The sequence below is a fragment of the Armigeres subalbatus genome, chromosome 3, assembly GCF_024139115.2.
Source record: "Armigeres subalbatus isolate Guangzhou_Male chromosome 3, GZ_Asu_2, whole genome shotgun sequence".
In the NCBI taxonomy this organism is placed as follows: Eukaryota; Metazoa; Arthropoda; class Insecta; order Diptera; family Culicidae; genus Armigeres; species Armigeres subalbatus.
Window position 1 is genome coordinate 394,155,997 of NC_085141.1, and position 27,803 is coordinate 394,183,799.

General features: G+C 39.0%; 1 protein-coding gene and 1 pseudogene across 1 annotated transcript in view; one reads left to right on the forward strand and one right to left on the reverse strand.

The window, feature by feature from the left end:
* Positions 1-27,803, reverse strand: part of LOC134226828 (uncharacterized) — a 181,517-nt gene that overhangs the window by 124,668 nt on the left and 29,046 nt on the right. The window lies entirely within an intron of this gene.
* On the forward strand, positions 21,076-21,230 carry LOC134228217 (U4 spliceosomal RNA; annotated as a pseudogene).

Here is a 27,803-nt window from a genome sequence, read left to right on the forward strand (position 1 = left end):
TAAAGTAAGTCCTTCTTCTTCTTTTCTTTTTTCTTCTTCTTCTTCTATGGCTCTACGTTCCAACTGGAACTTGGCCTGCTTTTCAACTATTCTATTTGCATTTCCTTATTCATTAATTGAAAGCTTTTCTATGCCCGCCATTGCATTAGTATGTATCTTGTGTGGCAAGTACAATGGATACACTATGCCCAGGGTGTCGAGAATGCTTTCAACCCGAGAATATCCTAGACCGGACCGAGAATCGAACTCGCCATCTCCGGATTGGCAATCCTACGCCTTCAGGTATTCGAGAGATATTGAATACCAAATCAACCCTCGCCTAAGTTAAGTTATTCGACAATTATGATGTGTTTGGCCAAATAAATTCCCGAAAATACCTTAATGAAGAATCAATCCCAAACAACTGTAAATGACGGCACTTTTAAATCCCACATATCCTAAGATATCTAACAAAACTGGTTGACGCATATATTACCACCCAGCAAATGTAATCCCAACTAAACATTTTTTCAGAATATTGGTTTTCATCCTCGAACAGCTGCGCTGAAGACAGCCACTCTCCAATATCACAGATCCGGGTGTATATAACCAAACGGGTGGTTTCATATACACTATAGTGCTATAGCACTACTCTATGGATGATATTGTAATCATATTGGTTTCTAATCCTCGAACAACTTTGTAGAAGAAGGAAACGTTTTGAATCCCATAGGTCCCGATATATCGGCATGGGATTAAAGATGGATTAAGATTTTTTTTCACTACACCAGGGTTTTTATAATTGTTATAAGAAGCATTGAGCCATTTATTGAGAAAATTGACTATTTTCACCGGTGTTCCGCTGGTTCCGGATCTTCCGGAGGACCAGAAGAAGATCCACTGGACTTAAAAAATGTACTCAATGAGAGTATATATTCTCTTTATTATTTTCCCGAAAAAATCACGTTGATATCATTTTAATTGGCTTCAATATAACGGATTTTCGGAGTGTTGTACTTTTTACATCACGCGAGTTCTCGTGTTATGAAAGTTGAAGCGAGTTGCGGAAGCTCAAGCAAATCATTTGTGGTTACTTTACGAATTCTTTTACAAATTCCATTAGGATTTTCCTCGGAAATGCCTTTAGAAATTTTTTTTGGAAACTCCTTCAGGAGTTCCTTCTAAAATTCCGTTAGAAATTCCTGCGAAAATGCCTTCGTAAAATGCTTCAGAAATTAGTTTGAAATTCCTTGGCATATTTTTTTCTATAAATTCGTTCGGAAATTTCTGTAGGAAAATTTCGAAATACACATTAAGGAATTATTTCTATGAAAATTTCTTTTAGAGATTCGTTTTGAAAATTTCTTAGCCAACCAGTTGTTAGCATAGCAGTGTGTGATTGATTCACACTCTATACATAATCCTGTGGGAGTTATGGAGGTCTGGGCGTCTTTAGTGTGTGAAATTCTCGATAATACTCAGATAATGAGGGCTTGCTTGACTGTGGGTGTATACAAGAGTAAAGCACATGTGACGATTGGGCAAATAAAAGCATCTGAAAGACATTCAAGGAGCCAGGGACAGGAAAAATCAAATTTTCAAATAATCAAGGATGAACATCACTCTCACGCAATAACATATCCAAATAATCAAATAATAAAAACTCGTTAGTTATGGTAAGAATCGATAATTGTGTCTCGATTTTAAGAAATTACCGTTACTTTTTTCTACACATAACATCAAAACACAATGCAAACATAATATTGAACTTCATTGTTGATATTAAATAGGTTTTGGTAAGGTTTACATTAGCCAGGTCTCCAGTAGCCTTGCGAGCAAAGGCGGGTTGGAAACATTCTCGACTCCTTGGGCGTAGTGTATCCATGGGGGAGGTTCCTTCATCAGTGCTGCCACCTGGAAAAGTTTAGAGAAAAAGTAGAACCATGGAAATTTGGCATGGCATGATATAGAAAATGAGAATTAAAATGTCTCTAGAACGTTATAGAAATTTTTTTGTCAAACAATTTTTTGTTTTTGGGGTTAGAAATTCAACAATCTTAAGCATTAACTGCTTATTCGAAAAAAATATAAAAATCGAGATATCATGTCTATTTTGTGTCCTTTTAAAATTCTACCACCGTAAACCAAGATTTTTTAGAGAAAAGTCCTTAATTTTTGTTTTATAACAAAAATATACTTCATTTCCTATACCACACCGTGTGAAATTTCAATGATTCTACTTTTTCTCTCGATGACAGCTGGTGGTCTTCTCCTCCCCTATTATACTTGCCACACAAGATACATACTCATGCAATGACGGACATAGAAAAGCTTTCAATTGATAACTGAGGAATTGCTTAATAGAAGTTGAAAAGCAGGCCAAGTTCCAGTTGGAACGTAGAGCCATTGAAGATGAAGAAGGTGGTTTACAATTAGATGATATTTTTGTCCTGTCATAAGACGAGTTTAAACAATCACATTGAATTCCACCACTTAATTGTATCTTGACAGATACGTATTTCGACCTCAACAGTAAGGCCGTCTTCAGTGTCTCGTACTTGACTCGACTCAAGTCGATAACCACCATAATGATTCAGCACAACCTTGCCAAGAACAAACCACGGTGGAGATTGGAACTCAGATTCTGATGGCTTCTCCGCAATCATTAAGTGGTCTTGTTGTGTACGGGTTATCACGCTAGAGAGTAGGAGGATGTAGTTTCGAGTCCCACCAAGGCACGTGGATTCTTTTTCGTAAATTTGGTATCAAGTTGTCCATTTCGATGGACTGCCGAGATATCAAAAATTGCTGTTATTTTTTTCCCAATAACCGGCTATTTGTATTTATAATCAAACGGCAAATATCCGGCTTCATTCGAAGAGCTTTTTCGTTGCTTTAGCTCCCATTAAATACATTTTTCTATGCATATAAACACTGGAGATTCCATTCATAACCCAGAGTGGAAATCTTTTAAATCCGTTAAACCTACCTATCGCGATTTAAATAGTGATAAAAGAAACTTCAACTCATTTTTATTCATACAAAATCTGACTTAATACCCACCAACTAATAAAGGAGCGATTGCGAGATGCATTTTCCCATTCCTTCTCCTACCAATGCAACAGCGCTGGCCTCGTTGAAACCGAAAGGAACAATCACGTTCCCTGGTGGGTACCACCCATCGACCGGCTTTCCTCGGATTTCCAACAGGTATTTAGGTATGAAGGTTAGTTCAGCTCCAGAAAGCCCGGCAGTTATGCTGTCATCGCTTTTGTGCTCGCACGGTAGCGTTGGCGTTGCCTTAAACGGCAAGCTTTTTGATCTATCCGTTCTTCTTCCGAGGGCACCGACTGGTGAGCAATGGTGGTGAGGGTGGTGGTCACGGTGCTCAGTACCTCAACCCACGCCATCCATTAGCACAGCTTGTTTGCTTTGGCTGGTTTGGCCGATAAAAGCGTTGATGATGATATGATACTGGCCAACTGTGGAGATCATGGTGATAGTGTTGGCGGTAGTTCAACCAAAAGGCGTTTATGAATTATTGCGCACAAAGCCTTGGATTTAATCCCATCAATCAGTTTTAGAGATGCTTGAGAGATGAAGGAAATGACATGCGAATTAATAGGATGGGCAATTCTCAAATGATTGATGCAGAATCATAAATGAGGACAATGGAAATTCACGCATTCGCGGAATATGGAGTTGGTTGAGAACTGAAGAAAAATTGAGAATAATGCTAAGCTTGATGACATATTTCAAAATCATTCAGGATACATTTGTAATTGGTAGGAAAACTAAAAATGCTCAACACAGATTTAGTAAGAGAAGTGAGAAGTTTCATATATGCTTGCGGGCGACTGTAAAGTACCTTTCTAATTACGCTAGGCAAATAAAAGTATGTTTTCATGCGTTTTGATAGTACCGTGCCAGAATCACATTGTCTGTCTCCGTTATTGACTGCCTGTTTGAAAGATTCCCACTGGTACCTATTATATATATACCGCATATAACGAAGCGAATGCATTGGATTCTGCAAAGATAATCCCATTTTGGTGCAGCCGTATCAAGGTAGCTATGTGGAAAGTTACAATATCTTGTCACGCATTTACTTACCACGCTGGCTGTGGTGTTGTGCACCAATTCTCCATGAAGGTGACAGGAAAAGCACAACGTTCGTACGTGTGCAACATACAGGAGTAATGTTTCCATCTATCTCGTCCTTTGCTGGGATTGCACATCCCAACTGGGACATTGACGTCTCGCTACGTATTATTCATAGATAATATCTGCAATGTTGCTATGCTAAGTTAACTATTATTGCATCGGAATGCCATGGAGCTAGAATGAGCAAACTCTTCACCAGAATGGGCAGGATGTTAAGTTCTGCCTCTTCCATCATGGTTTGTAGTAGCACTTCTTACCGTTAAGCTAGGGAAGGCCCCAGTTTTTACTCATCGCATTGCCATATTTTTCCACGGACCGTAGAGAGTGAACAAAGTAACCATAAAACGACAAAACACCGATCGCAATCAACTCACAGGATAGGTATTAGGGTGATTTCACCGGTTTTCACCATAACTCTTAATTTGATCAATTTTACAAATAACATCGCAAACACTGTCGGAACTGTTTGGTAATGTTGAAAACAGTGATTTTATTGATCGACAAAATTAGACATTAAAGTGACCAAAGCCGGTTCACTTTCCCTAGAGGTGGAACGGATAACGAAGTTTTAATTTCAGCGAATTTTTAGAATCTCCTGAATGCACGTGTTGAATTAGGGGCTGGAGCGAATAATACTGGAAACTGCTACGGCCTTCTCTGTTTCACCTTCCGACAGGACTCAGTTGTTTGTTTTTCTCCCGGTTTTCTTGTCTGTAAACAAGCCTTGGTGCACAAAGGTACGAGCAACGATGTGCGTGCTTTATCGTTTCTGCATTCGTATTCCATCATCGTTATGCATACATAAAAAGGTATGCGAGAAATGTTGGTTCAGTTGAATCAGTTTTCACAGGCAGGAAAACGAGCTTATGCCGATATGTTTGATGGTGAAGTATTCATCTCGTATTCTGTTTGGTTCATTGGTTCTATTCAGATAGATTTGTAGACGAGAAAAAAACATCATTATTGATAATACATCTGAGGTTAAGTCAAATATTTCCATGGACCATCGCGTACGTTTCTCTCGTTTTGGATGCAGAGAAAGCTTAGCTGCGTGTGGAGACGCGTGGTGCGCCATAAGTTAAGGGGCATCTACCTTTACGACATTTAAGGTGAGTTACGGCGGCGTCCAAAAATGGCAGCCACAATGGCCGTGCTATCTCTCACCTCGCGTTTTTGCTCGCACAAATGTGAATATTTAGGCGGTTAGCACATCTGGAAACCATTTTTTCATGTATGCTGCAAGTGAGCAAAAGTGAAAAACTACTTTTTGCTTTTGTCTGTCGTTTACTTTTCAAGTTATGTGCCCTCAAAAGTGCTATGTAGATTTGAAATTGGGCTCCAACGCGATTCACCTTAATGGAAGTAAAACTGAAAGTGTTACCTAACTGAATCTGCATACGAATATATAAATGAAAATAATTTATTGAATAATTGTGTTCACATGCATACATGATAAACGTATAGATCGTAGTGTAGATATTTGCTCCCGTCATTTTTTTAACTCCATTTATGTTTTTCAAAGTTATGTTTTAACTCTAATTAGAATTCAATATTGAAACCGATTGTTGGTGGAGTGGAGTAGTGGAGAAGAGTAGTAGTCACTAATTTGAAACACCGTAAGAAAGTGATGCTCAAGTTCCCCGCATCGCCGTTCCCCGTTCCGCCACCTGAACCTGGCATTGAGGGAACATTATCCGGAGTGAATTCATCACGGATTCGATCGAAGCTTGTCTCAGGGAAATCATCGAACGCTCCAATTGCCCACCCTCCGATGGAACGAAACTGTGAAGACTCAACTACAAAAGCACTGTGTCCAGAGATCCCTCTGGTCAGTATGTGGTGAAACAAAAAAAAGATGGATTTTCGATATGCTGTGCGAATCTTATACTCAGAGTGTTAAATAATCGAATTTTTTTGGTGAAGACCACCTTTCTTCACTTGTCAGTTCACTTCCAGACACATTCATAATCGGCTCTGGGCTGTCAATATTCGGTTGAATATTAGTCATTGAGTCAGCTTCCCTGGGAAGCTTACCAGACTGATCAAAGCAACGGTGGATGGTGTGCAAAACTGTGTGAAGATTTCGGGCGAACACTCCAGTTCGTTCGAATCGCGCCGGGGACTAAGACAAGGTGATGGACTTTCGTGCCTGTTGTTCAACATTGTGCTAGAAGGTGTCATGCGGAGAGCCGGGTGTAACAGCCGGGGTACGATTTTCAACAGATCCAGTCAATTTATTTGCTTCGCGGATGACATGGACATTGTCGGCCGAACATTTGCAAAGGTGGCAGAACTGTACACCCGCCTGAAACGTGAAGCAGCAATAGTTGGACTGGTGGTGAATGCGTCAAAGACAAAGTACATGCTTGTGGGCGGAACCGAGCGCGACAGGGCCCGCCTGGGAAGCAGTGTTACGATAGACGGGAATACCTTCGAGGTGGTCGAGGAATTCGTCTACCTCGGATCCTTGCTAACGGCTGACAACAACGTTAGTCGTGAAATACGAAGGCGCATCATCTGTGGAAGTCGGGCCTACTACGGGCTCCAGAAGAAACTGCGGTCGAAAAGATTCGCCACCGCACCAAATGTGTCATGTACAAGACGCTTATAAGACCGGTTGTCCTCTACGGACATGAAATATGGACAATGCTCGAGGTGGACTTGCAAGCACTCGAGTATTCGAGAGACGGCTGCTTAGGACCATCTTTGGCGGTGTACAAGAAGACGGTGTGTGGCGGCGAAGAATGAACCATGAGCTCGCCCAACTCTACGGCGAACCCAGTATCCAGAAGGTAGCTAAAGCCGGAAGGGTACGATGGGCAGGACATGTTGCCAGAATGCCGGACAGCAACCCTGCAAAGATGGTGTTCGCTTCCGATCCGGCAGGTACGAGACGGCGTGGAGCGCAGCGAGCGAGATGGGCAGACCAGGTGCAGAACGACTTGGCGAGCGTGGGGCGTATCCGAGGATGGAGAGATGCGGCCTCGAACCGTGTATTGTGGCGTCAAATTGTTGATTCAGTGTTATCTGTTCAGATGTTAACTAAATAAATGAAATGAAAATTAGTCATTGAGTATTTATGCACATTTTACAAATTGATAAATTATCTGAAATCTGAACATGTTTCAAATGAGTAAAGTAATTTATCACATAGAACTGAATCCGATTTTCATCCGCGAGGCACTTTCACCAGTAAATATCAACATAAACAATACTAATTATATATTCTTCTGCACATAGTGAGCACACTCAGTGACAGTCGAATGAATGAGTTCGTGAAGTAGTCGTCTGACTATGTCATTCTATGTTTTGAATATTCATGCGATGTTTGTCAAAATTTTGACCGAAGTTGCTTCATGAAGATGAATATTTGAAGCTCTGTATACTAATGTTGTATGACGTTTGGAAGGTCTCAAATGAAAGCTGGATCGGAATGAGGTGCTGAAAGAAAGGTACCACATATTCATGTCAGAGTTCGTTGGTCACATGGGTGAGATCTTTCTAGACGGAAAAGCATCCCCTGCGGCCTGTTTTCTCCCACATCATCCAGTTGTAAAAAAAGCGAGCAAGGCCACAAAAGTCTGTGATGTGTTCGACGCATCAGCGAAAACAAGTATAGATTACTTCCTTAATTATGGTTTGTTAACAGGTCCTGTGCTACAACATTAACTGTATCTGATTATTCTCCGATTATGTGGACGGTTGGGGCCCTCCTTAGCCGTGCGGTAAGACGCGCGGCTACAAAGCAAGACCATGCTGAGGGTGGCTGGGTTCGATTCCCGGTGCCGGTCTAGGCAATTTTCGGATTGAAAATTGTCTCGACTTCCCTGGGCATAAAAGTATCATCGTGCTAGCCTTATGATATACAAATGCAAAAATGGTAACTTGGCTTAGAAACCTCGCAGTTAAAAACTGTGGAAGTGCTCAATGAACACTAAGCTGCGAGGCGGCTTTGTCCCAGTGTGGGGATGTAATGCCAATAAGAAGAAGTAGAAGATGTGGACGGTTATGTGTATATGTTGTGGGGCATTTTGATGCAACCATCGAATCCGAAACCAGCTCATTGTTCCCTCGATTCCAACCGTAGTAGACTTTATTTCCTCACGTTTCGGTATTTTTTTTTGTTTGGGTTACTTATTAGGCCTACGTCAAACCTGTCTTTTGTCTCCTATGTTCACGGGTCCCACCGTACACCAGGTCTTTGAGCAAACGCCCCCTGTCAGAAATTCTGAGTAATTATACGACCGTTTTTTGTTATCTGACCTTTCCTATGATTGCTCGTATTCCAACCGTCAGAGTAGAGGGGGAAGGGGCAATAAGCCCTAGCTAAGCTAATACTGCTTTTTTGTCTTAGCTGTAATGATTTTCATGGGTATAATTACCTCATGCAACAGCAAACTGATGCCATCTTAAAAATTTATGATGTTATGAGGCCTCTTCTCCTATGTATAATTTGCATAAAAACAAAAATTCAACCAAATGCGGTTCAACTTGTGGCAAAATTAAATTCCAAAATTTACCCGCTCTAACTCAACCATTAACAAACAATTGTTCTGCATTTCTATTGTGCCTGTCAACCGTACTGTCATAGCTTTTTGACGCACCTGTGTGTGACGGGAAACGGCATGCAATAAAAGCGAGCAAACAACCGAAACAGGAACTGATTACTCACATCGTCATCATAAATTATGAAACATCGTATTCCCTGTTGGTTCTACATTTATTTCACTTGTACACTATGTGCAGGGATAGTAGGTTTGGGTTTGATGCAGTGCGGAACGAGCAGTTTCTATCCTTCGCGTTATTCTGCATCACAGAGCAGCTCGAGGGAGTGGAGTTTCTCTTTTTCACCGAGAAGGAGAATCTATTGTGCTATTGTCAAGGACGAAATATGTCTTTAGCGTGAATATTTTTTGTCACATTTATTATTCAAGCGTGTTCTTCAATATTGCATTTCTGCTTTTATGAAGTAAAAATTTGATAAATTCGGGGATTATTTTTTTCTGCACAGAGCAGAACGATAATAAAGTAATGGCGTAACATTTTCTAAAGGTATAAACCCTTTTCAAATGTTTTTCTTGATTGAAAAAAGTATATTTATTTGCTGAATTAGGCAAAATCTTATATTTCTTTTCTTTGGTTCTGAGACGATTATGGCTTACGGAAAAATGGATACTGAAAAAAATCTATTGGGACAAGGAAAAGTTTCTGTTGGAAAAATTGTTGTATGGACAGTTGATAGGAAACATAATTACCTAACTCGTTACAAAATTTCGTCCAAAATAAAATTTTACAAATGGACTTTTAGTTTTTCAAATCGATTTTTTGAGTGTAAATTTTTCAAATATTTATTTGATTTTGCGATAGTGACCTATACAACACATCTTTAGTAGGACTTTGGTAGGAATATTTGAAAAAGTCTTACATGGAGAAAGAGGATTGAGAATCCCAGAAAAATCCTTACATAATTATCATACGGTCATATTGTGCATTATTTGTGGAAATTTAGCTTGGAAATTTAGAATTTCTGTGGAAATTTAGAACTTCTTCAAAAATGCCTTCCAAAATTTCTTCTAAGTATTCCTTCGAAAACTCCGTCAAGAATTTCTTCCGAAATTATTTAAGAAATTAAGCAGTGAGAGCCAGCGCTATTGAAATATTGAATTCCTTCGGAACATTCTCTAAACATTTTTTGGAAATTGTTTCAAAGACCTTAGAATTTTTAAAAAATTGCTTCAGTAAAAAAAATTTACAGTTTCTTTTAAAGAATTCGCTTTGGAAACATTAAGAAGATATTTTTGGCATTTTTTTTGAAATTTCTTAAGAACATAATTCAGGAAAACTTTTGAGTTTATTTCTTTGGACAATGCTCCGGAAATATATTTAGGAATTCCTTAAGCTCTTCAAATATTTCTTTAGGATTTTTTTTTCGGGAATCCATTCAGAAATTCACTCAAAAATTCTTTTAAAAATCATTCGGAAATTATTTTAAGAGTTCTTTCGGAAATTGAATCTGGAAGTTTCTTTGGAATGAACGTTTGATATTCTTTCGAAAGCTCCTGTAGTATCCCCTATTTTATTCTTTAATCAATTTCCGGAAAAATTCTTCTAACATACATTTTGGAACAATTTCTGCAAGAATTTTGGCAAAGATTTTGTATGGTTTTGCTGAAAGTACTTCTGAAAGATTCTCTGAAGTTTCTAAGAGATTTTTGGAGACATTAACCAAGGCTTCTCTAGAGAACTTTGTGAAGGAATCCTTGAACGAATATTGAATGGAATTCCTTCACTTGTCATAAGACGAGTTTGTACAATCCCGAGTCGAGTCAAGTACGAGACACTGAAGATGGCCTTACTGTTGAGGTCGAAATACGTATCTGTCAAGATACAATTAAGTGGTGGAATTCAATGGGATTGTACTCGTCTTATGACAAGTGAAGACACATTCCACTAAAAAGCTCAAAATAATTTTCTTAAATTTTCTTAAAATGAAATTCCTTCCCGGGCAGAAGCCATGAAAAGAATTATAAAACCCTGATTAATCCACCTAGCGGTGTTGATCCCTTTCTCGTGCAAAAAAACTAAAAAAATATGAGTGAAAGCACTCACGTGTGTGTGCTTAGCGTGTTTTGAGCATAGAAAATAGTATTTTGGCCATTACTTTTGATCCCATAGTCCAATTTGGCCAATTTTCAATAGCAAACAATGGGACAGGATTCTCAGTCGAATGGAATTTGTTGCGAGTGATTTGGCCAATGCTAAGTTCCAAAAAGTGTGTCTACAAAATTTTGTACACACACACACACACACACACACACACACACACACATACATACATACACACAAACAGACAACACCTCAATTCGTCGAGCTGCGGCGATTGGTATATAACACTATGGGTCTCCGAGCCTTCTATCAAAAGTTTGGTTTTGGAGTGATCGTATAGCCTTTACGTATACTTAGTATACGATAAAGGCAAAACATGATATGTACTTGATTGATATAAAAGATAAAAGAACAGGCAACAATATCAAAAATTTGTACCGAAATATCATTTAAATATGAAGATATGCTATGGATAAGAACAAACTAATGGCACATGATATTGATCACTTCTTACAGAAAGCATAACTTCATCTCCTCATGATATTTTAGTGCAAAATATTGAAATTGTCGTTTGTTTTGTTTTCTCTTATATCAATCATGTCCATATCTCATTTTGATATTTAATTAACATTTGATATTATTGAGCTATTATCGTTCACTCGGACTACGTCATTTTCAAAGTTATTCTTGGAATTAATTCTTGGAGAAGTTACCATGAGAATTTCTGACCGTTTTCACAAAACATAATTCAACGAAATTCCTAAATTTCTTTCCGAAGAATTTTCGAAGGTTCTGAAGAAATTGTGGAATTCTTTAGAAATTCCTAAAAGAATTCGTAAAGGCATCTCTGAAGAAATTTTCTTTGAATCCCTCACCTCAAAAATCTTTGAATTGCCTCACCGTTACCAGAGCTATGGCGCCGCCATCAGTGCGACACACTAAAGACAGTTGTGGTCGAAATACGTAGGGGAACAGGTGGTAAAATGAACACGTTAAGGACTTGCGTTGAATTCAATCAGAAAACGAGCATAATTTGCTAGTTTTACCACTTGGTTCAGCAATTTAACTCATATTCTTATTGCACTGAACAATTTTTTCGCTAATAAACATTGTTTTATATAGTTTTTCATCGAAATAAAAAAACATCGAAATTTCGTATGTACAAAAATAGTGCGGGTAAAATGAACACTGCCTGGTGGTAAAATGAACATCGCTTCTTAAACCCTTTTGAAACATTTAATTTTCTTTTTTTTACTCTGGCACTGTATATACAACTAATTGAGATTACGAGAGCCTATTGAAAAATCTGGTTTAACTTTTGAAAAGCTCTTAATTATCAAAATAATAAAAAGAAGGAAATTTTTTTTAAAATATCAATTATTTTTAAATTAAATTTACATATTCAAAGTTTTACCTTAGTTCGCACAACTTTTATCATAAATTTGTGAAAGTTTGATACAAGTGTTCATTTTACCCCCATACGTGCCTTGTGATAAATAACTCTTCCTTTAACTATGCAAACCAATAATTTTACTATTTACCCCTGCAACATCTTTGTGAAGGTTGTCCTATTTGCCGCTGTTGTTAGAAGAGATGTGAATCAATGTTATTATGAATTTAATAAGATTTAAAGCTTGCGGAAAAATGGTTAAAAATTACATCAGACCCTATTTTTCCGCCCTCTTTTGATATTTTGGATGGTAATAGCTATTCGTTCGGTCTCAAACCAAAATATTAGCTCAGGTACCTTATTTTATTTCGAGGAAAACGTGTGCATGATGAACATACGCCTAAATAGTGTTTTAATATAAATATAGCCAACTGTTCATTTTACCACCTCTTCCTCTACATATCTGTGAAGATTACAACATAATGGAGTTGAATTGACAGTCTTATCGTCTTATGACAGGTGAAAAGTTTAATCGATGGGTAAGATGAGCGGTTTTTTGATTTAATTCACTATGAAATAAGTGAAACGATGCAATTTCTATACATAAAAATAAATTTCTGTCTAGAGGTGAGCCAGCCTAGGGTTGAAAACCTCTCAAATAAAGACAAAAAAAAGAATTTCTGTCTGTCTGACCCTCATAGATTTGGAAACTACTGAACCGATCAGCAGGAAAATTTGTTTGCAGAGGTTTTCGGGGCCGGGGCACCATGGTTCGCCTCTGGAAAGGGGGGTCTCCCATACAAATCAAACACATATTTCTGTGTAACTCGAAAAATATTCAACCAAATGGAACCAAATTTGGTGTGTAGAGATTTTTGAGGGCAAAAAAAGTATCTATGATAGTTTAAGACCTAAACTCGCTCTAAAGAAGGGGGCTTTCATGCAAATGAAAAGTTTTGAATGTAATCAATTTTTGGCGAGATGAAATTCGACGCGACTGCTTGTTTTACATAAAAAGTAGAAGATTGTATCCGAGACACGATCGCCAAATAGGATTACGTGAAGTGTAAAAGATTTTATTCGGAAATTCTGAATATGAATATGAATCTAGAGAAAATTTCATTTGCAACTAACGCAACTCAATGATATGAGACGTCATTATTAAAGATTGTGCTGGTGCTGGGATTAAAGACGATATTCGATTGAAAATTTACTCAACTGTTAGCAATTTTCAGACTTATTTGAATACGGCGTTGTTGTATGAATGATGTGAATAATTTTTTGCAGCGTCTCCGATGAGCGCTTGCGATTCTTCAACCGACGGCTACTTTCTGCTGCTCCCAAGCAATTATGAGTTGCGCTGTGAAGAAAATTCGGCTCAGTTCAAACTTCTCCCATGTCATATGATGGTTCTGATAAGAACCAATTTGTTTTCCACAATACGCCTATCCAATCACAAGCAGCAACAAAGCTTATGATTTGAACTTTGAAAAATATTTGTCTCGGCTCAACCTTCTCTCGTGTAAAATTATGATTCTGAAAAGAACCCATTTGTTTTCAGTAATGCATCTTTCCAATCACAAGCAGCGACAAAAACCGAATTCATTGCTACTGCTACGTCAGCCACTCGATAAGTTGCCGCCAAAACGCGATAGACACCATCCATGCAAATCAAATTTCGCAGCATCTCCATCCGAAGAGCGCTGCTGCCGACGCCAGGAGAATCTAATTTGCACTTTGAAGAAGTAAAAGAAGAAGAAAATGCATTGGCCCCGGTTATGTACGAAAGCACTGGCATCAAACGAGCGAAAGGCGGAGCAAGCAAGCCGGTGCCAATGATACGGCTCCCAAAGGGGCGAGGCCTCGTTCTCCATGCAAACATATTCTGACCAGCCGAAGTCTGGTTTTATCGACAGAATCGGTAGGACAATTGCATTGCAGCGCCAAACCAGACATCACCGGCGGTGGAAAGCTGCGGAAAGGTAACAGTTGCTACGAGCGGCGGCAGCAAGGTTCAGAGAAACATCATCAAGAGCGCCTCATCTCATTCTAAAGTCGTCATCGAGTAAGTCAGCTCCTAGTGAATGAACGAGGACGTAGCTCCACTTAAAACGGTTCTAAAAGGCCCCCAGTCCCACTCAAAGAGGAAAAAAGTTTTCGTACCGCGCACGCAGGAAATTAAAATTTTGAAATGAATTTCCACTTCACTGCTTCTGATGCCACTGTCAGCCAGTTTATGATTTGTCGCTGGAACACGATCATCCATTCCAACCCGAGTAGACGAAAATAGCTCAATAATATCAAATGTTGATAAGATAGCAAAATGAGATATGGACATGATTTATATAAGAGATAAAAGATCAGACGACAATATCAATATTTTGCACTAAAATATCATAAGGATATCAAGATATGTTATTTCGATATCAAGTGCCATTAGTTTGTTCTTATCCATAGCATATCTTGATATTTAAATGATATTCCAAGTAACATTTTAAACCATAAAACCAAAATGTTACTAGGGATTTCGGTGCAAATTTTTGATATTGTTGCCTGTTCTTTTATTTTTATATCAATCAAGTCCATATCATGTTTTGTTATTCTGTTCATGGCTTCTGCCCGGGAATACATTTTTTAGCAGCGTCTCCCAGCAAGGAGCGCATGGGCTGCTACCGACAAAGAATTTCGCCCGTCACCAAGTGATTATAATTTGTATTTATGATATTTTTTTTTGTCTTGGCTCAACCTTCTTTTGGTAAAATAATTATTTTGTTTCCAATGATCCGCCTTTCCAATAAGAAACAGCAAGAATATCGAAATCAGAATCTTAAAAAAAATTCATTTGACTGCTACTAACGCAACTCAATGATATGAGACGTCATCATTGCAAATACACTTCCCGCGTTTTTACTGCTACCTATTCCAACTTTCTACTGTCGCCAAGCGGTTATGATTTGCACTTTGAAGAAAATATTTCGGCTCTACCTTCTCTTGCATACAATGATAAATTTGACAAGAATCGATTTTGATTCCCGGATACCATTGGTTAGTTTACCGATTTTTCACAGTACCTGGTAAAATTCAATTTTTCAATAGTTTAGCACCTTGAATGCATTTTTTCGATAGTTGAGCAAAATCTTAAAGAGTTCGTCGATCGATGAATACCAAAATCTTTAGAATCGATTGAAAGACGGCTGAGTTATCAGCCCATATGTCCTGACCACTTTTCGTGACGGTTTCAGATTTGAATCTGCAAAATAACCCCCCGGACGTAATCCTACGTCAAAACATTCAACAGTGATTATTTCTCGAAATCGGAAACAAGTTTTCAAACGCATGAGGACTCAACTATAGAAATTTGAGTATGAATCAAAATTTACAGATAAAATGATAGTAAAAATAAATAAAAAATTGCGACATTCTTCTACTATCCCAAATTTAAACAAGGCAAAAAAATTTCACCTCTTATAAATAATAGTAAAAATACTTAGTCAAATATAAATATGTGACTTAGCGGTAAGAAAGACAGCTACAATTTCCCCTGTCATAAGACGAGTTTAAACAATCCCATTGAATTCCACCACTTAAACTTAAACTTAAGTGGTGGTGGAATTCAATGGGATTGTTTAAACTCGTCTTATGACAGGTGAAAACATTCCACTAAAAAGCTCAAAATAATTTTCTTATCAGCTACAATTTGTAAAATGTCATCTGCATGTATGTTGATGAATACATAACCTTTGAATGGTCCAATGTTCTATTCAGAAATACAATGTTCTAAATAAAAAATATTAAGTTAGAGACATTAAATGACATAGTGACATTTGAATGACATTTTGTCTCTCTAGTCTCATTTACCTATATACAGCATTGTCATGTTATACAAAGTTGAAGACATGTTAAAGTGCTACAAGTTCATGAACTGATATCTAACTTCTGAAAAAACCTCGGAATATTATACAAATAAATGCCATTGCTATTGCTCAACACTGATCATTCAGCAGACTATGCTGAAGGTAATCGAATTTGTACCCCGTTATGGTCTACGAAATTTTCGAGTGGGAAACTTCCACGACTTACCTGAGCATATTTGTGCCAGCCACATAATATGCAAATTTATAAATGGTAATTTGGTGCTTAGAAACATCATAGTTAATATTTGCGGAAGTGCTCAATGAATGTGAGTTGAGATGCCAGTAAAAAAAATAACAATCTTAGTGATCAAAGTTTACAGATTTGAAAGATAAAATAAAACATTTTATCCATTTCGAAAACTTTCTCATGATTCCTTCAGGCACACAAATTCTTGCTATTGTTTCCTAAAGTTTTCAGGCGACCGCGTCGTTCACTTATAAAAGCGCTATCCAAACTATTCACAGTAGATACTTTCGCTATAGAGCCATCTGCTGTGTCGGATGATGCTTAATTCCAGTTGTTCCACTCTGATAGGTTGGGATGAAATTCTGCAGCCTTCAAGCAAATGATAACAAACACGACGTGGGTAGGTACGTTCCGAAGAGTCAAAGTTGGGTTTTGAATATTTTATCAAACAATTTTCCAACGAACAGCGGGTCGACAACGAGCGTTGCGGTAGAAGTGCCATTAACTTGCGATAGAAAATAAATTCTGTTAAACAAGCGGCAACGATAGTTCAATTGAATTCCTCTGGCTGATATTCGAAATTTCGACGGAAGACTAGGACTCGGAACCGGATCGTGTTTTTGCACGTTGTTCACATCAGCTCAAATTTGTTTGTTAGCTGGGTCAACAACGCTGAAAAGCCCAGGCGACAGATACACAGTTAAATTTTGCCATTGATGTCTCATCTACATGCCAGCGTCCCGTGGCACATTGAATTCTCGTGGATCCAGCTGAACGTCAAACTGGCGACAGTCAGTGTCATGTTGTGTGTCTATCAAATTGAGAAGCATGTATAAGCGATTTTGTGTGATCAGCTGGATGCGAGGCGTGAGTTCAAACAATCCATAAATCAATCACTTCAAGTCTAACGCGCACACTACAAGCTGGTGTTTTCCTGGTTGTTTTCGGCATCATTGCTTTTCATAACCAATTTCCGATCATTACTACAAAAAGCGCAAATCTATCGTTATACTTAAATTCATCATCATTCTATTCATTGATTTCATACAGTGACGGAAAAAAGTATTCGCGGTTAAAAAGTTCATGAACAAATTCCACGAGATCTAAATTATTTTCACGAAAACATATTTTTCTTTTTCAGTTCAAAGCTAACAATGTATTCGTAACTTTGATGCACAAAAACTATGAAGTTATTTGTTTCTGTTTGCAAAAAACAGTTTTAGGTCATTGTAATGCCGGAAATAGATCCGAAAAATAAAGGGTGTTGTAAAGGTAGAGTTTCTCCTAATATGTTCATATTTTGATTGCAATCGTGATGTCATGGAGATACAGTTCGTTTAAGATAAAAAAATCCTTAAATCCCAATCTGTGCTCTGTCTATTGCTAATACCAGTCATTACTAAGCAAAACAAACATCGATAACGACCTCACTTATCGAACGCATTGTCGGGATGCTTCACTCTATCTACTATCAACAGTCTTCCTATAAATCTGACGCAATGTTCACGTCAACGAACCCGTACGACTTCTCAAGATCTGAAGTCATCTTGCAAGCGTACGTATTTTGCTTTCCTTGTGTAAGCCATTCGCCACATCCGCTTATCGCATAATGCCATTATCCGTTCAAAGCTTCCCTTCTTGTGGTTTGAAAACCATTGGAACTCGAAGGAAAAAATACCCTGGTATGAAACAAACGTTGACAAACAGTAGACATAAAGCTGGATTTCTTGATTCACCGCTGTGGAACGAATAAAAAATCTTGGAAATAATGATTGAGGTTCCCTCTGTGCTCTTTGGAAGAAATGCCTTTTGCTTCAAGTGATATAATAGGGTAATAAATCTCTGATAGCACTTAAAGTTCGAAACAAAGCTATTCCTTAAATTACCATCGAACAGTTCACGTTCGGTGTAGTATTAAACTTGTTTGCTTGAGTTGACTACAGTACAAAATACTTTGGTTTTAGAGGTATGAGTATTTTTTAACTGCCATACAAATTGTATGAAAAGAAAAAAATATTGAAAAACTTCGCACCCATTTTTCTCAAAACTAAGTTTTTGTCACTTACACCCCCCTTTTCGTTTGACCCCCTCAAATAAATTCAACACATGTCATTTAGTGTGCTAAAATACAGGAAATCTGTACTTTGTGTCGAATTAAAGCAAATGGCTTTTACTGATTTGCAGGAAAGAAAAACGCTTTCAAAACTATACCACCACTGATTTCCGCCCGACACTCAGCATGGCACATTCAAAATAGCTTCGGTGCTGCGGCGCTAGCTAGTGGTGCGTTAAAAAGGAAAGTTTCAGAATATAAATGTTCATCTGTGCGGTAAGTGGAATCGATAACAAGAGGCGCATTTCAAGCGCACAATAGCTCGTCTCTGGTAGCTGCAGTAGGAGAAAAAAAAATCGAGATCGAATTTATGTGGCTCTGTATGGAAAACGGGAATTTATATCCTTATTATGATTTATCAGATTTTCAATCCAAGCTTGCAGAAATAAATTGGGTCGTGCTCTGCGTTCGGATTTGGTTGATGCTAGTAAAATTTCCAATCAGGGAGAATGCAGGGAAAATAGTGGTAAGACAAACTTGAAAATGGAATCTGACTGAAACAAATGAACTTTTTTGTGCGTTGCGTTGGTCTACACCAGCTGGGATATACTAGTTTGAAAAGTGTCTACAGTAAACTCTCCTTACTCGGTGTTCCGAAAATCAATCTTTTCTCCAATGGCTTCTTAAAAAAAAATAGCAAACATTCACCTCTCTATATTCTTCATTATTCCATAGTCCTTTTTTAAAACTAATCTTGATTGCTATGCTACATTTTTAGTTTTGATTAATACATTTCAATTGCTTGTGGCAGTTGTGCTTTTTCCTCTGGTTGAATTGAACCATGTGGAATTGCAGTTTTTTAAACTTAGACTAAACGTAACCTAATTTATACTAAGGGGGTATAAGGAGCTAATGGTTCCAATAGAAGATTGCAACGATTTTTGTCGAAAATTGAAAATGATTTTGTTAGATATTTGTTGCAATGTCTCAATATTAGAAATTGTATGAAGTTCATTGGTACCTTCAGAATCATTTTCAAAATATTATTTTGAATCCTCTAAACCCAAGTAACATTTTAAGTTTTATTTCCCTCTTGGAATGGTTTTCAAGATCAAATCATAAGAACTAACAATAAAACTCATTATTGCAGGACAACCTTCTGATGACCACTACAAGAGTAAAATATGGCCAAATGGCCCTCTCTAGATAACCACTGTAAACCTCTTATAAGAGTATTTGGAAAACCCTTTTTGAACCACCCGCAATAAAAGGTTAAATTGGCTGCGGTAGCTGTCAAAAATGTTGCTTTAAAAAGGGAAACAAATATTGCGGGAAATAATAACAAAATGGACTGTTGATGAAATTCATGATAAGGATGTTAACATAATAATATTTATCAGGTTTGTTTTTCAATATACTTTTTTGAAATATGCTGCGCTTTCGATTTTATGGTGAAAGTTTAGCGCTTTAAGCTGAAAATAACTAAAACATCAACATCGTAAATATCCACCTAATCTGTTGATGTTTCTCCTAATTCCAATCATTTAGCAAGAAAAGTGTTCTACGCGATGAAAATATCATTTAATTATGGATTTCAGCAATTGAAAATACTTTTTTTTTCAATATGGTCATCATGAATTCCGAACAGAGCAACGTTGCTCTTATTTTACACAGTTATATTTTTTTTCCAATGCAAATATTCTTATTGGGGTTATTCATTTGACCACATTACGACTAAATATTGTGGCTTTGATCGAGGTTTGAAAATATGGCTTATTAAGCTCTTTAGCACAACGGTAGAGTTGCTCATAAGATCAATCGGAATTTGGCGTTTGAATCTTTTCCAGCAGATTTATGAGTGGTTTATTCATAATAATAAGAACGCCATTAAAACTGAAAACTAGTCATGGCGGTTGCTGCCATAAAACCACTATAAAAAATGAATAAATCCAACAAGCATGGAAATTGTTACTTGGGAAGTGCCTTCTTTCTGGTATTGCAGCAACTAGTCCATATTGGCACAGCATACAACATGGCTTGACTAAAAAATTGTTCATAAATCAAAAATTTGTTCTTAAAACAATGATTTTCTGCTTATAAGTGGATATAGACGCCATTAGGCCGAAAATAATTTGACCGAAAGTCATTTAGCCGAACGGGTCGTCTTGCCGAAAAGGTCATTTGGTCGAATAGGGCAGTTGGCCGAATAGCTCATTTTGGCCGAATAGGTCATTTGGGCGAATAGGTCATTTTGACCGAATAGGACATTTGTACGAAAAGGACATTTGGCCGAAAAGGACATTTGGCCGTAAAGGACATTTGGCCGAAAAGGACATTTGGCCGAATAGGACTTTTTGCCAAATAGGACATGTGAGCGAACATGTTATTTGAAAAGTGAGAAATAAAGAGTGATAATTGAGATGAGAGTAGTGAGACGTCTCACTTCTCACTCCTTATTTCTCACTTCTCAATGAAATAACGAGAAGTGAGAAGTGAGTAATAAGACGTCTCACATCTCACTTCGCACTACTCACTTTTCACAGTGAGAAGTGGGAAATAAGTAGTGAGCAGTGAGACGTCGGCCAAATGTCCTATTTAACCAAATGTCCTATTCGGCCAAATGACTTTCAGCCAAATTGTATATTCGGCCAAATGACATTCGGCCAAACGGCCCTTCCCCTCTGCAAACAAAGATTTTTGACACCCTGGTGGTAAAACAGGTAAGTTATTTTATTAATGTACAGAGGAAAATTGAAATTTATCATTTTTATAATCAAACCCAAGCTTTGCGCAGTAACGATATCGTAACCAATGAGGTACAGCCGAGGTGTGATTATGCTAGTTGAAAACAATCAAACCCAAACACTGTCAAATGCTTTCTCTATTAAGAAAAGCAACTCCAGTCGAATATCCTTCAGATTTGTCGTCGAATTAAATTCGTAACTCTTAATAACTGATGATTTCCATTTAATTCCACTACGTTTTGTTAACTTTGCAGATACGTATTTCGACCTCAACTGGGAGGCCATCTTCAGTGTCTCGTACTTGACTCGACTCGAGTTTTCCCCGGATTTCCTCCGGAAAATTTTCCAGGATTTTGTCCGAAGGTTCCTCCAGGATTTCGTACGGAAGTTCCTCCAGGATTTTGTCTGGAAGTTCCTCCAGGATTTCGTCTGGAAGATCCTCCAAGATGTCGTCCGGAAGTTCCTCCAGGATTGCATCTGGAAGTTCCTCCAGGCTTTTGTTCAGGAAGCTCCTCCAGGATTTCGTGTTGAAGTTCTTCCAGGATTTCGTCTGGAGCTTCCACCAGGATTTCGTGTAAGTTCCTCCAGAAATTTCTCCGGAAGTTCCTCTAAGAATTCTTCCATCAAAATTTCTCCGGAAAGCTTCTTTAAGAATTTTCTCGGAAGTTTCTCCAGGAATTCTGTCATAATTTCAGGGAATTCGTCCGGAAGCTTCTCAGATAATTATTCCTTCAAAATCCCTGTAAAAATATTTCAAAATATTTCAGATATTTTAATTGAAGCTATTACGAAATTTCACCGTGAATTCCTTCAGAAACTTACCTACGGATTATTTAGATTTAGAACGCATGTTTCTCTAGAATGTCCACAAGTTTTCCTCGAGGAATTTCTCCAAGAACTCTTCATAAATAACCTCGAGAACACTCTAGAATTTTCCACTGAACTCCTTTCGAATCTCACATAGAATTTCTAACACAATTCCCACCCACCCCCGTGCATTCTTCCGGAAATATCTCTAGGAGTTTTATTTTCAATATACTTATGGAACTTAAATTGTGAATTCCTCCAGAAATTAATCCGGAAATCCCTCCAGGTATTTCCCATAACAAGTTCCAAAAGAATAGTTTTGGAATTCATTCCTTCAGAAATTCTTCAGGAATGCAAACGAAAAAAAATTCTGGAAATTATATATTTGAAGTTTTCCTGACTGAAGCAGTTTGTTTTCTAGTTTGTTTTCTGGTGCGTCCACCAAAATTTCGCTCCTGGAAATTCCTCCACAAATACTCCTGACTTGTCTTTCTCAAGTTTCTCCAGGAGTTTCCGCGGAAATTGCCTCAAGAATACCTCTATAAATTCCACTGTAGATACTCCATTCGAAAGATTTCTTTAAAGATTTCATGAATCAAGACCATCCTGAAGGATTACTTGAAAACGTTCCTGAAGAAATTCGCTTCAGGGGGAATTTTAGATGAAATTTCTGATTATTTTCTCTTCCGTGAACTATTTAAAAAAAATCTGAAAGACTAGGAAACAACCCAGGAGAAATTTTGAAAGGAGATCCTCGTTAAATAACTACAATTTTTTGGATGATTTTTTTAAAAATAATTTCGGGTGGATTTCACGATGGGCTTCCAGAAGATATTCTAGAGGGAATTACCAAAATAAAAAAAAATAGGAAGTTGAGTCAAATCCTTGAATTGCCGAAATACAGCTTCTTAGGCTGCGTCTCATTTCCTGATTTGAAATCAAATTAAGGACATAGATGGTAGAGTACCACGATGGCAGTCAATATGGCACCGGACCTTCAACGGGTCAACCCCACACCTCCCACACTCCTCTCCCACCAACATTCGGATGCGTTGAACAGCATCGAGCAAAAGTCTAATATTGAAATTACTAACCTGTTCACAGCATATTTATTCACTTCCCGTGATAATGAACATGTTTATCCTAAGAGTCCTATGTATTTCGGCTCGAATATTATCATAAATCAGCAGTTTCGTGCCAATTTAACCTTTTGTCTGTGCTCTGGTGTCAATATAACCCTAGGACTCTTTGAAAAGCTGCCAATTTTCAAGTTTTCAACCGATTATCTTAATTTTTGGTAGTTTGGTAAAACTCGCCGAGATCTGTCTCCTTGGTTCAAATTCGTTCGAAAAATATTGAAAATAAGTGCTACAGTGTCCTTTTTCAAAAACTTACGTTGTCTGTGCTCTGGGGTCAAATTGACCCCAAATTGAAATTGCTATAACTATTTTAATGTTTGGCCAATTTTGGATTTTTGGGGCTGTTTCGAAAGATAATTTAATCATCTTTCAGGTCGTTACCAAAGATTGACTTTAGGTGGGCGGGTACATAGCCACTTGTTTCAACCGAAATCTGTCACTTGTTTCAACCGAAAACTTAATATAAACTTCTATTTTTGCCCGAAAAAAAAACGATTAAAAACTGATCGCGGAGCGAATGTAAACACCGCGTTGCACCGGCACCGGCAGCAGCAAACTAATAAGTAGGGTGGTTCAAAAAATAATTTTGCTCCGCCATGCTTGGTGGATTATGATTTATAATTTGAGTGTCATCCAATGGTTTGGGCTGGTTTGAATAGAGGCTTGCACAAGTCGTTTCAGGCTTGTATGACAGTTGATATGGCGAGGTTGAATTTAACATTATTCTGATTCTGGCACTCCGTCATTGGGCGCTAGCGAGGGGGGAGATCATATGACTGGATGAAATATTCAAGAGCTTCAACTCCATAGACAATCCATATTGGATGGTCTTTCAAATAGCCGGGAGTCGATTTTAATCGAGGTTGCGAATCTTTCGCATGATAATTAGGCTTCTCAGAAGGCATCAGTGAAACGTGCAATTCAACAAAATACCCAGAATTTGTCTGTGATATCTATCGCACCAGGGACAGATACTTCTAGTATAGTCTAGTCTACACAATCGCACCAGGGCCAGATGCTTCATACAAAAAGTGTGACATAAGGGTGAGTGGGGTATAAAATGCTATATTTGCGTTACGTAATCAGTGGATCTTTCCTGCAGTGCGGTTTTCGTTCAGTGAAGTCTCTGGAATGTTGCTTTCAGCTATGTGGGTTTTCTTTTCGCCAGCGTTTGGAGGGGAGGCGCCGTAGTCAGTGTAATAAAATGTTTAGTTTCCCATACTAGTTTTCATACAAACTTGAACCGGCTTGCGCTCAACCAGTTTTTGTTCAAATCGGTTTTTGAGGACACTCGGAGAGTGCGTGATCTCTCTTGTTTCGGACAGCAGAACGATCGCGCGGTCGGCCGAAATATTGTGATCTGCATTGCGCGGCCGGTAATAAAAATTAATCAGTTCAGTGCGGGATTTCTCTTGTTTCGGACAGCAGAACGATCGCGCGGTCGGCCGAAATATTGTGTTCTGCATTGCGCGGCCGGTAATGAAAATTAATCAGTTCAGTGCGTGATTTCTCTTGTTTCGAACTGCAGAACGATCGCGCTGTCGGCCGGAATATTGTGTTCTGCATTGCGCGGCCGGTAATAAAAATTAATCAGTTCAGTGCGTGATTTCTCTTGTTTCGGACAGCAGAACGATCGCGCGGTCGGCCGAAATATTAGTGTTATTTCCCATCCCATAGATCGCATCGCTTACCAAAGTGAATCCAGATAAATTATCCTTTGTAACTACAACGATATCCTATCCCAAGACAATCGTGGAGATGCAGAGGTATACTCGGTCTTTAGTAGCAACGAGAGTCGGACTAACAATCCTTCCATTCCTATATGACCGTAAGGACGTGGCCGGCGCCGTTATTGACTTTAAATATTTGAGCTCCCGAAACGTGTACATTGAGAATGGGTAGCTAATCCCAAGCCCCATTCATTGTGTTCTCTGTACAATTTCGCAAGTTCAGTCAATCACGGAGTAGCAACTACGAATTGTACGGTCATAATGCTCATGCTCATGCTCATGCAAATCGGTTTTTGAGGACACTCGGAGCATGGGACGGAATCGAGTGAGCGTGGTGGAGCTGGAACGTTTTTTGAACCACCCTACTAATAGTCTTTGGTATTTTATAAATACGACACCAATACTACTACAGTATACGACAGTTTTTATTGTACCAATACTTTCAAAGCTTTGTTTTGGTACTCAACCCACCTTCACCTTAAACTTGAAAGTGACAGTTCGAAAATAAAATAAAAAACACCCAGTCATAAAAATCGCAAGTGCTTTCGAATAAGGACGATAAGGCATCCGACAAAACAATTCGATATCTGTCCACAACTATCTCGTTGCCGAATGCCGAATTTCCTTAGTCGATGGCGTAGCTGGTTGATGATGTGTTTATCATATGGGACCAAAACTCTCTTTAGCGGCTCATCGATCGGTGTCATCGTTGTAAGTCCATTTCATCGTAGGGTCCTTTGCTTTTTGTTGATGATCGCTCTTACAGTCCTCTCCTGGTATCCGTTGATCTTTGCTGTTTCCAAGATGTATTCCCGGGCAGAAGCCATGAACAGAATAACAAAACATGATATGGACTTGATTGATATAAGAGATAAAAGAACAGGCAACAATATCAAAAATTTGCACCGAAATATCTCTTAAATATCAAGATATGCTATGGATAAGAACAAACTAATGGCACATGATATTGATCACTTATTACAAATAGCATAACTTGATCTTCTGATGATATTTTAGTGCAAAATTTTGATATTATCGTCTGATCTTTTATCTCTTATATCAATCAAGTCCATATCTCATTTTGCTATCTTATCAACATTTGATATTAATGAGATATTTTCGTCTACTCGGGTTGTAGTTCCTTAGTTATCGCTTCTTCGCTCAGGGGTATCGTCTGCATCCTGTGGATCATGTGATGAAATGCTGCCATTTTATGTTGGTACGAATCGTTCGATGTATATAAGATGACTCTCATGGTGTTCGTCCATTTCATTTCATTTATTCAGTCTACATCTAAACAGATAACACTGAATCAACAATTTGACGCCACAATACACGGTTCGAGGCCGCATCTCTCCATCCTCGAATACGCCCCACGCTCGCCAAGTCGTTTTGCACCTGGTCTGCCCACCTCGCTCGCTGCGCTCCACGCCGTCTCGTACCTGCCAGATTGATCGAGAACACCATATTGTCAGGGTTGCTGTCCGGCATTCTCGCAACATGTCCTGCCCATCGTACCCTTCCGGCTTTAGCTACCTTCTGGATACTGGGTTTGCCGTAGAGCTGGGCGAGCTCGTGGTTCATTCTTCGCCGCCACACACCGTCTTCTTGCACACCGCCAAAGATGGTCCTAAGAACCCGTCTCTCGAATACTCCGAGTGCTTGCAAGTCCTCCTCGAGCATTGTCCATGTTTCATGTCCGTAGAGGACAACCGGTCTTATTAGCGTCTTGTACATGACACATTTGGTGCGGTGGCGAATCTTTTTTGACCTCAGTTTCTTCTGGAACCCGTGTTAGGCCTGACTTCCACAGATGATGCGCTTTCGTATTTCACGACTAACATTGTTATCAGCCATAAGCAAGGATCCGAGGTAGACAAATTTCTCGACCACCTCTAAAGTATCCACGTTTATCTTAACACTGTTTCCCAAACGGGCCCTGTCGCGCTCGGCTTCGCCCACAAGCATGTACTTTGTCTTCGATGCATACACCACCAGTCCACCTTTTGTTGATTCACGTTTCAGGCGGGTGTACAGTTCTGCCACCTTCGCAAATGTTCGGCCAACAATGTCATCCGCGAAACAAATAAATTGACTGGATCACCTTGTCTTAGTCCCCGGCGCGATTCGAACGAACTGGAGTGTTCGCCCGAAATCTTCACACAGTTTTGCACACCATCCACCGTTGCTTTGATCAGTCTGGTAAGCTTCCCAAGGAAGTTCGTCCATAATTTTCCATAGCTCTACGTGGTCTATACTGTCGTATGCCGCCTTGAAATTAACGAATAGATGATGCGTTGGGACCTGGTAATCACGGCATTTTTGAAGGGTTTGCCGTATAGTAAAGATCTGGTCCGTTGTCGAGCGGCCGTCAACGATGCCGGCTTGATAACTTCCCACGAACTAATGGTGACAGACGACGGAAGATGGTCTGGGATATCACTTTGTAGGCGGCATTAAGGATGGTGATCGCTCGAAAGTTCTCACACTCCAGCTTGTCGCCTTTCTTGTAGATGGGGCATATAACCCCTTCCTTCCACTCCTCCGGTAGCTGTTCAGTTTCCCAGATTCTGACTATCAGTTTGTGCAGGCAAGTGGCTAGTTTTTCCGGGACCATCTTGATGAGCTCAGCTCCGAAACCATCCTTTCCAGCTACTTTATTGGTCTTTAGCTGTTGGATGGCATCCTTAACTCCCCTCAAGGTGGGGGCTGGTTGGCTTCCATCGTCCGCTGATTCTGTCTGCAGTGGTGATCTCCAGGTGTACCGATACGGGAGGCTGTGTTGGAAGTAGGTGCTGCGAATGGCCATATTCTTGGAGGCGGCGAAATCAATTAGTCGTAGGCCGTTTTCGTTCGTCAGCCAGTGAGCGCTAAACTTCCCAATAGTCGGTCTAAACTCATCCTCTTGGCCAACCTGAGCGTTCAAATCTCCTATGATGATTTTGACGTCGTGGCTTGGGCAGCTGTCGTACTCACGTTCCAGCTGCGCGTAGAATGCGTCCTTATCATGGTGTTCGTGGGCTTTCTGTAGATTTCGAGGCTCTATGTTGTATTTGCTTCCCTGATGACCAGTAGATCCAAGAAAGGTAG